Genomic DNA, 7,809 nt, shown 5'->3' on the forward strand with positions numbered 1-7,809 from the left:
GGGGGGGGGGGGGTGCTCAGGGCGGGTGCTGTCCAGAGGAACGATCACCCTGGCCCTACGTCAGGCCGAGCCTGTACAGATTGGTACCAGACTCGACACTGGGTTACCTTCTAAGTCTCTGCTGAGCTCACAGAAGTCCAGAGACTGGCAGCGCTGCTGCTTGTGCCAAGCGTTGGTAAGATGCATGGTTTCATTTGCGGATGTCTCTGCCCTAACTTAACTGACTCTGCTGGCAGAGGCTGCTCACGAGAAGGTAGCATTTGAACACAGGCCCAAAGAGATTGAAAAGAGCCTGTGGGTGTCTGGACCAGAAGGAGTCACACACACAAAGGCCCTGCGGCAGGCACCTGGTCAGTGAATTCTGAGAACAGTGAGGAGGCGGGCCTTGGGGAGGGTAGCGCGCCCTGCTCAGGACCTGCTCCCCAGGGAGACGCCTGATAACGCAGGGAGCCAAGTCTGAACACAGGCGCCGCCCGCTCCGTAGTCACCCTGCAGGGGGACTGGCGGGAGGAGGCCCAGCTCCCGCCCTGAGCCACCTGCCCCTCAGTGCCCCCCTGTTCCTGGCACCCCACAGCCGCTCACTGAAGGGGCCCCGGGCTCTGCGTGCGATGGCCAGGAAATGCCAGGCTCCACGGTGCGGGCAGCAACGGCGGCTGCTCGGGGTCCAGGACCACAGGCCACTCGTCATGGAAGTGCCAGCACCGTGCAGTGGAAACGTGGGGACAGCTGTCCCAATTGTCCAGGAGCCACATTTAAAAAAAAAAAAAACAGGTGAAATCCATTTCAGTAATACATTTCATTTACCCCCCAATACAGAAGCAATCAGTCAGGGTGCAGCCTGTGTCGCTGCAGGCCAGCCCACGTGTGGTCTGGGCCATGGCGGCTCTCGGCCAAAGGAGGGTTCAACTCCTCTGGGACCTGGATAGCACTGGCTAGTGCCATGTGTGTGCCACATGTGGTTTCCAGCAGAACCACCCACGAGCCCCTAGGACTTTTCCAGATGAGGTGCTGACGCGCTGAAGTGGACCCCCCCAGGCCACCGACCTCCCACGTGAGGCCCACGGGTGGTGCTGAGGGCATGCGAGCCCAGGACTGCCGTGGCCTCCAGGGGGACACGACCCAGGCCAGGTCACCCCTGCCCAGTGTGATTTCAGAAGCACACAGACCACGATTACATTCATCCCCTTGATTTGCCCTCTCTACTTCCGCGGCACTCTAGGGAGAAATGATACGGAGTCACACCTGGAGTTGTCTCCTGTGTTTTTGATTTGCCAAGTGTTAAGGATTCCTTGAAAACAGAGATCCCTGGTCTGGAAGCCGCCGAGCTACAGTGATCGTCAGGGACCGATGGGAGTGAAATCAGACAATTCACCTTTAGAAGCAAAAGGTGCGAACTACTCGCGTACCCGTCATTCCGTGTCAACGACTTAGTACTGAGTCGTCAAGAACGCACGTGAAGATTTACCCACGAGCGAGTCTAGTGAAGTATTTGTCATCGCACTGGACGTGACCGTCCAGTAAGACACTCGTTCCGTTCTCACAGCTCCGTGGGAGGGAAGGTCCCAGAATCCTGGAGGACGTGTGGGAGGTGTAAAAATGTAGTATTATGAATGTACATTATCCATTCAAAGTCGTGATCTTGGGGTGCTGTTGGAGGCCACGGCACGGTTGGAGTCGTGAATCAAACCAGGCCTTGATTTGTGTCTCCTTTAAAGTCCGGACCCCTTGACAAGGGGTTAAGGACGGGAAAGCCGAGTGACCCGGAGCAAGGGTCTGCGCTGTGTGCCGGGCGCGCGCGCCTACGTGACCTCCCACACGCTCTCCCTGCAGCAGGAACAATCCGGTATGCGGTCAGGGTCAGGAATTCTCCGTGGGCCGCGTCGTTCCTGTGCCTCCCACGACCCACTCCCTGGCTGATTGTCTCGCTAATGGCTTTAGCCGAGACTACCTGGCATCACGAGGTTGGCTCGTAGTTGATGTAAACTTGTTCTAGAAACTAGCAGTCATGTGACTAGGTACTGCTGTATTCCTCCTCCTGCTGTGGTCTGCCTTGTAAATGCTTCTAAGATATGGAAGAACACCGGCCTTGCTGGACACCCTCCGCAGTGCACCTCCTGCCCCCATCTCTTTGTCTCTGAATTTCTTTCCACCGTCCTCTTATCTCACGTTTCCTGGTCGATTTGTCACGCCGGCAGCGACAGGGCACCGGGGTGGCTCAGTCTGCTTTAAGCAACTGCCTTCGGCTCAGGTCATGGTCTCAGGGTCCTGGGATTGAACCCTCGCTCTCTCTGCCTGCCTCTCTGCCTACTTGTGATCTCTGTCGAATAATTATAATCTTTAAAAAAAAAAAATCTTTTTTCCATTGTCAGAGAGAAAGGGAGGGATGGGGGGGCAAAAGTAGGGGGAGGGGCAGGCAGAGGGACAAGCAGGATCCCCAGTGAGCAAGGAGCCCGAATGCGGGATTCAATCCCAGGACCCTGATATGGGGCTCGATCCTCATGAGCTGAGGGCAGACGCTTAACCAACTGAGCCACCCAGGTGTCCACAAATTGCGATCTTAAAAAAAAAAGGGGGGGGTCTCAAGCAGCGCCTGGATAGTGCAGTTGGTTAAGGGTCTGACTCTCGGTTTTGGCTCAGGTCATGATCTCGGTCATGAGATTGAGGCCCGCGTCCGGCTCTGAGCTCAGCATGGAGTCTGCTTGGGATTCTCTCTCTCCCTCGGCCCCTTCCCGTCACCCTCTCTCTATCTCCCTCTCTCTCCCAAATAAATCTTAAAAGAAGAAGAAAGTCTCACGTCAGTCTGTGTCTTGAGCACCTACCACATTCGCGTAAACGCAGACAGGCCGAGAAAGACGACCCGAACCCTCGTCTGCCCTCGAGACATGGGACTGTGGTTTCCATTTTCTTCCCTGTGATGTTTGTCGTCTCCCCAAGTGGTCTACGACATGAGTTTGTCTTGCGACCAGGAAACCATGAGTAACCGGCACCTGTCCCCGTGGGGCACCGTGAGAGAGCGGTCGCCAGGACGGTCAGCACGGCGGGCCTGCTCGGACGGCGCGGACATCCGGCCACTCCCCTCCCCAGAGCTGCTACTCCGGCCGCGGATTCCTTCGCTTTCCCTGGGCTCTCTTTTTTTTTTTTCCTGAAGACTCTGACCCATAGTGCTCTCTCAAGGTTCAAAAAAGTCGTGGCCCGGGGCGCCTGGGAGGCTCAGTTGGTTGGGCAGCTGCCTTCGGCTCCCTGCTTAGCAGAGGGCCTGCTTCTCTTCCACCCTCTGCCCGCCGCTCTGTGTACTTGTGCTTTCTCTCTATTTCTCTGTCAGACCAACAAATAAAATCTTTAAAAAAAAAATCATTTAAAAAAGTTGAGGATCTGGGGCGCCTGGGTGGCTCAGTGGGTTAAGCCGCTGCCTTCGGCTCAGGTCATGATCTCAGAGTCCTGGGGTCGAGTCCCGCATCGGGCTCTCTGCTCAGCAGGGAGCCTGCTTCCTCCTCTCTCTCTGCCTGCCTCTCCATCTACTTGTGATTTCTCTCTGTCAAATAAATAAATAAAATCTTAAAAAAAAAAAAAAAAAAAAGTTGAGGATCTTCCCACAAGGAAAGCAAAAGAGATAATCCGTCAGAATAAAAGACACCTCGGAACCCAGGCCTGGGCTTCTGCTGTTGCCTCTTTGGGTTTTGTTTTGTTTTGTTTTTTTCCAAGTAAACTCTGCACCAAGTAAACTCCTACGTGTGGGACTCAAACTCTCGACCCTGTGATCAAGAGTCCCACGTTCTTCCAACGGAGCCAGCCAGGCCCTCCCCCTACTCGTTGCTTCTCAAGAAGGACATTCTGGGGGCGCCTGGTGGGTCGGTCTCCTCAGCATCAGACTCCTCCTCCTCCTCTTCTTCTTTGTTAAGATTTATTATTTATTATTTATCTGAGAGCGAGCGAGCAGGGCGTGGAGCAGAGGGAGAAGGAGAGAGAGAGAGTCCCAGGGAGATTGCTGGCAAAGCCCGAGCCTGACACGTAGCTCAACAGCAGGGGTCCAGAGCGTCTGACTCTCGATCTCAGCTCAGGTCTCCATCTCCGGGGCGTGAGTTCAAGCCTCATGTCATGGAACTTACTTTAAAAATTTAAATAATAATAAAAAAAGAACATTCTGGGGGCACCTGGGTGGCTCAGTGGGTTAAACTCCTGCCTTCGGCTCAGGTCATGATCTCAGGGTCCTGGGATCGAGCCCTGCTTCAGGCTCTCTGCTCGGTGGGGAGCCTGCTTCCCTCTCTCTCTCTCTCTGCCTGCCTCTCCACCTACTTGAGATTGAAATAAATATCTTTTTTAAAAAATAAGAAATAAAATAAAAAATAAAAAAGAACATTCTGGAACTGAGCAATGTCCAGAAGCCTATTCTCAGAGGATGGATGGAGCCGCTTGTAAATACGGGAGGATTTCAAGCTAGAGTGTTCACCCCATGATAATGGCGGCTTGGAGTCCAGCGGTCATCAGAGACTGAACCTTTCCACCAGCTCGGTTCCCACAGACCAGGGAATCCTGATAAATCATGAGGAAGAGACTCCCAGGAACGCTGGCCGGTGCCCCACCCAGGTGTCATCTACACTGGAAGAAATGGGGGACACTGACTCCAAGATGCCCACGGCCATGAGGGGCTGGAATCCGCCGGGCCAGTGTGACCCCAGTGTCCAGAGCTCACCCTGCTACATGACCTGCGTTGCCCTATTTTCTGTATTTCCTGAGCCCCGGGATCTGGGCCTGGCTGGCTGTGGAGAGACTGTCCGTCTCGGGGCCAGCCAACCCTCAGAGACAGCAAATGGGCCTTTGCCATGCAAAGGAAGCAGCCCAGACCCACATCCCACGCCCCTTCTCCTGCCATGGCTCTGCCCGGGGACCAGACAACCAGAGATAGCCCTGGACCCCAGAGCCTGCCACAGGTATTCAAACCAATCGATGTCCATCCCACTAGCCTTGCCTTGCCCCTCTCCTTGAAACCCCAATAAAGTCTCCTGCCTGTGCACCCCCCTTTCCAACCCACCTGGTGCTCGCCCATGTGTGGCGTGGGCGCCCTGACCTCTTGGAAACCTCGAGTGGCAGACTATCTTTTCAATGGCAGCATCTCCCAACCTGCTGACCTCACCGTGTGAATAAGAACGAAATCCTACCTTGGACCACCTCTCAGCCAAGAACAAAACCCACCCGCAGGACAGAGAACACCTAGTGCAATGACATTTTAGAAAGCACCACGGAGTCTGTCTCATCAAGCAGGGGCGTGCGTCCAGCCATGAGGTGAGCTCTCGGGGGTCCTGTGGTAGCCCAGCCCCGGCCGACCACAGCCGGAAGCGACGACCAGCAGAAGCAGAGGAGGTCCGCAGGGCCCGGGACTGATGCCAGCCCTCTACAAAGGGAGGATTTCACGGCAAACCGTCAGACTTCTCAGACCCTGACCCCGGCGTGTCTGACCTCTTCAAACGGCAGCTGCTGCCCGGGGCAGTCCGGGGCACTGCCAGACTGATCTCCGAGAGGAACGGAGATCCCTCCCTGCTGGGACATAAGAGCAGTAAGCGCCAGGAGGTGACCCGGACGGACGGAGACCTTGTCTCACGGCGCACTCACAGACTGACGTCGCGTGGGAGTTGTTCGCGTCTACGTCCTGTCCTGCCTAAAGTGCCATGTGGCCCGTCTCGTGCTGTGCTGTGTGTGACCCGTAAGAAGCCAAGGTCAACACGTGGGGAGATGTCGCTGAGTTTGGAATCCTGACCCTGCCTCATCAGCATGTTGACCTTGAGGAATGGATAAAGCTGGTGCTGGGAAAGACACTGTCGGTGTGCGCACCTTGGTCGTATGCTCGGGACACGGTGGTCTGCGAGGTGCCGGGGTCTGACCGTAGAGGCAGGAGCATCGAAGAACCGCCTGGCCCACCAGGGAGAAGGATGTTGGCAGTGACTACCTTAGCTTGGGACAAAAATCCCACAGGCCGGGCTGCTCCAACGACAGAGGCTCAATTCTCCCAGTTCCGCGCGCTGGAAGTCGAAGGTTCCCCTTGGACTTGGCCGGATTTGGCCCCAAAGAGAGCTCGCTTCCCAGCGTACAGGTGTCCCCTCCTGCTCACGGCGTGCCCGCGGGCCTGTCCTGAGCTTGCACGCAGGGACCCCCCTCTGCTGCTGCACTTCTAAGGACCCAAACCTCCCAAGTCAGACGCCACCCCTTAATGTCCCTCGACCTTCATGACCTCACAGAGCCCAGCTCCAGAAACCATCACTCTGGCGGGTACGGCTTCAGCATAGGATTCTGGGGGATACAACAGACAATATAATAGTGATTATAGCGGTTAAGTCTCTCCTATCCCTTGCAGCTGACGTCAGAGGCAGCGCCCTGGCCCGGTGATGACTTTTCCTGGGGCTGAAGTCCGTATTCACGGTCTGCTGGTAGGACACGACATTGGACACTGGGAAGGCTGCAGAAAATCTGGGACACACGATGTGAGCTGAGCCCGGCCAGCTTGTCCTTCCACGGCTGTCTGCTTCTTCGGGACTGGTGCCAACGCCTGGGACCATTAGGGGGCCAAGCTTGATGGCCAAGGGACCCGGGCGGCTTCAGCAGCAGAAACGGATTCTCTCCCAGCTCGGGAGGCCAGAGACCCAAGACCAGGGTGTGAACAGGGCTGGTTCCTTCTGGGGGCTGCGGAGGAGAGTGTGCTCCCTACTTCATAAGGACACTAGTCGTGCTGGACTTAGGGCCCACCATAAGGACTGCACTGTAACTTGATTACATCTGCGGAAGGCCCTGTTTCTAAATAAGGTCACACCCCGCGGGTACTAGGGTTCGGGACTAGGACATGTGAATTGGGGGAATACAGTCAACCCGTAACAGGCAGCCTGTCCGTGAAGGTCACCTCCAGTAGAAGGTAATACACTCTGGGGATGGGCTCAACCAGCCTTTTCCCAGGTCACAATCCCCTGTGGCATTGGCGGGGGAGGGGGGGGGTGGACCCAGGCCCAAGTGCGGTTCCAGCCCCAGGGGTACTCTTCTGAAGGACTAATAATCATGGCACAGAGGTGCACACATACCTGGGTCTGGGGGGCCCCAAACACAGCAGGCTCAGCCACAGATTCTTTCTGTTCTTTCTCGGTGAACCACTTTCTGGGAACCTCCTGGAGCCCACCCACTTGCCTCTCCCGCCACCCTCTCCCCCAGGGGACCTGGCAATCAGCTGCCTCTTCCTAATCAGCTCAGAGCAAGCCTCCAGGACAGGCTCTGTGTCCTCTCCCAGGAAGGGCAGGTCTGCCTTGGAAGGACCGGGTGGGAGTGGGGGTGGGGCTCAGCACCCCTCCCCCACCCCGACACAGTGGTGAGACGCCCCACCTATCACCTGGCTGGCCTGGACACTGAGGATCTTTTCAGCAGACTGGGGTTTCGCAAGGTCTGCACTATCTGTCCCCAGGAAAGAGGTTTGTTTGAGGACAAATCACTAGCAGGAACTGTGCTCACGAAATACCGACATTCCCTTATCTGCCCCACCTGAGTGATCTCCGAAGCACCTGCAGCTGGAAAGGTGCCCCTGGGGCCAGACTCGGTTTCCCAGCTTCTCCAGGGGACTCTCCCGTGACTAGCCTGATGTCCATGGGTGCCCTGGGAGTGAGGACCTTTCCAAAGCCAAGTGAAAAGCGAACTCACCAAAATGTCATGCCCAGGGTTTTGACCTCAACCTGGGCCCTCTGTCAAGGAGAAGCGTACTAGAGCCTGGGGTCCCGGAGGCCTGTCAGCCTCTTCCCCCCTAAGTGCTCTGGGTTTACCTGGGCTGAAGGTGGGGGGTGG

The sequence above is a fragment of the Mustela lutreola genome, chromosome 2 (genome assembly GCF_030435805.1).
Source record: "Mustela lutreola isolate mMusLut2 chromosome 2, mMusLut2.pri, whole genome shotgun sequence".
Taxonomy (NCBI): domain Eukaryota; kingdom Metazoa; phylum Chordata; class Mammalia; order Carnivora; family Mustelidae; genus Mustela; species Mustela lutreola.